General features: G+C 31.9%; 2 non-coding genes across 2 annotated transcripts; one reads left to right on the top strand and one right to left on the bottom strand.

Annotated features, from left to right (window-relative positions):
* The first annotated feature begins 690 nt into the window (after nt 1-690).
* Nucleotides 691-762, top strand: Trnad-guc. The gene has a single exon. It is a non-coding gene; the product is annotated as a tRNA-Asp (tRNA).
* Nucleotides 763-1,063: 301 nt separating this feature from the next.
* On the bottom strand, nt 1,064-1,135 carry Trnad-guc. The gene has a single exon. It is a non-coding gene; the product is annotated as a tRNA-Asp (tRNA).
* Between the last annotated feature and the right edge of the window lie 1,778 nt (nt 1,136-2,913).

Genomic DNA, 2,913 nt, shown 5'->3' with positions numbered 1-2,913 from the left:
TATAAACTCGATAACATCCTCGAATTTCGTTCTTCTAACTTTGTCAGCTCAAAAATTACCTATTCGTCCTTGTGAATCCAAAAAATTTAAATTTTTTAAATTCTAAAGAAATTTCCAATGCATTTGTTACCCATATTTTTATTCTATATTGCGCATTGAATTTATTTAATAATTTTTGGAATTAATCATATCTTTGAAATTACAGTCCTTCAAAATAAATCCTGCGGCCAGAGAGAAAAAATAAAAACGCCACTTTAAATAAAACAGTAGGTTTCATTTATTTCATGGTAGAAGAGCTCCTCAAACAACATAGAAGCAATTTTTTCGATTCAAATTAATGAAAAGTAATGAATATCTAAATCCTGGGACTAATCCCGGGATCCCGGGATTGTGACAACACCATCCCGAAAATGCCGGGATCGGAAAAAGCCGAAAAATTAACATCTCTAGTACCTATTCATCGCTTTTACAAACGAACAAACATAGTACACGGATAAGAAACAAGAACTCTTGAAGGGCAAATCTTTTTCAAGCAGCAAATTGTACGAGCAGAACCAATAATTGACAAAGGAATATGTGTACATCCTATTTACACAGGTATATACATATATAAAAGCTATCAAGCTTAATTATAAAGTGTTTGCAAAGTCTTCGCTTAAACTGCCTGCGCAAACTACCGACCGACGACAGTCCTCGATAGTATAGTGGTTAGTATCCCCGCCTGTCACGCGGGAGACCGGGGTTCAATTCCCCGTCGGGGAGATGTGTTTTCTTCGGTGATAATTTTGTGCCTTTTTTAATTTAAATTATTTTTATTTTACTCGAAATAATTAATAAGTGTCTATTTATTTCGCAATTACGTATTTTAATATTTAAAAAGCATTCTTGAAGAGTAATTTAGACTGGATCGTTTTATATATTCCATATACATATGTACATATATTTAAAAAACGCCCATCCTTTTATTGTGGCTATTTTTTATTAGTATTATTTTTAGACACTTTCGACTTGACAGTTCGTAAAGAAAAAAAATTTGTTAAAGGAAAAAAATATGTTCTCACGTCTCCCCGACGGGGAATTGAACCCCGGTCTCCCGCGTGACAGGCGGGGATACTAACCACTATACTATCGAGGACTTGTTCTCTAAGGCATCTAAAGTCCATATAAACAAATAATTAAAGTAAGTAAATAAAATCTGAGTAAAGATTAATTTGAATCTCTGCTGTCCTTGATTAACAGCATAGACTGTCATTTATGAAAATGTATACACAGAAAAAAATGCTCTGATTAAATACCTCCAACAAGAAGCCAAAAAAGGTGAATATTAGGTATGAATTAAATTAATAAGAAATCATTTTGCTCTTTTGGGTTACCTAAATAATTAAAAAAATTAATCTTCGATCTATCGAAGTGTAGTTCCCAGCTCTATCAGTTCGGCTATGGCCTACACTATTCTATGTAATAACATGAATAATTGCAAGAAGATATTCTTTTTATTAAATTTAGATATTCCTTTTAGTAACCCAAAAGAATTTCCCTTAAAATTAAGAAGATTTTTTTTTAATAAATTCAAAAAGATTTTTTCAATGGAAATGACAAGGCTTCCTCTATGAAAAATATATCTAATGAGAATCAACACACTGGCGGACACGCATAACTTACTACCAATTTTTTTTATTTTTTTTAGAATTTTGCGAATTAATTAAAAAAAAAATCTCTTTTTGTTAAAAACCGTTCATACTAGAACAAAAACTATACATATAAATCAAAGTTTCGAGGTTGTTTGTAAATACAAACAAGTTTAAAAAAATCAACAAATTTCCTAAAAACTTCAAACTTTTTAATCATACTTTTTAGGAAAATTTCGAGTATGCAGTTTTATAGCCCATATAATTTTAGTGTAATGAAACTTTAATCATTTTTTTTTTAATTTTGGTGCAATGTTTGAAACTTTGATTTTTATAGTTTTTGTTATGGTAAAAAAATTGCGATGGTAAATTATGCTTGACCACCAGTGTAGATTTTTAATTAAATGTAAATTTTCAAAGATCTCTAAAAAAAAAATTCGTCTCCATCTAAGAGCTATTCATATAAACAATATTTTCAATGTTTACAAGTTATATTTTTCTCTGTGTGATAATGTTTCAAAACATCTATCTTCCATTTTTCGCATTTGCGTAAAGTAGGCGCGCTTTAGTGTAGCTAGGGTAAATTGTGCGACTAATCTCTAAAGAGTGTATGCCGCGATTACTCTCAATCGGGTACAATTGGGCATTAATTAGTAGCAACTAGTCTCATACGGGTACTAATGGAGGTCAATTAGTCTCGACTCAGCGCTTATGGGTATAATTGGAGATCAAGTAGTCCCCATCTAATCTCTAACGGGTACTATTAACGATTTAATGATATGTATGCACTTAGTCAATGAAAATCCATGTGCGGCGTTGGCACACAGAGAGAGTATTCGCCTAACAAAACTGAGCACCCCGGTTCGTACCTCAGCTGGCGCAAATTTTTACTTTTATTTTTTAAGAGTGACTATTCGCTTTTTATACCCATTCGGGTATAAAGGTGAACAATTAGTCTCTTCATAGGACATGCTCGAACAAAAGCACCATACCATACCGAACCATATAAAGAGATCAAAAAAGGTATTAGTCGCATGCTCCTTTGCGATTGCTCCCAGACTCATCCCGTATTAGTCCAATTTTTTGCAGGGTAACTGAATTATTGACAGATACTCCATAGAAAATTACGTCAAAAAGCGTTAACTAACTTTAGTGTCGACTTTTTTGACTATGAATATGCCTCAATAATTTTTATTAACGATTGAAATTTTTTTAATGGAAAATTTATTATTTTTACCTTCTTACCTTCCTTTTATTAGCTCGGGATGTAACTATGTAATATTGA

Source organism: Rhagoletis pomonella, unplaced genomic scaffold (assembly GCF_013731165.1).
Source record: "Rhagoletis pomonella isolate Grant_MI unplaced genomic scaffold, Rhpom_1.0 Rhpom_scaffold_00003, whole genome shotgun sequence".
Lineage (NCBI taxonomy): Eukaryota > Metazoa > Arthropoda > Insecta > Diptera > Tephritidae > Rhagoletis > Rhagoletis pomonella.
This window is presented reverse-complemented; position numbering and strand designations above follow the sequence as displayed.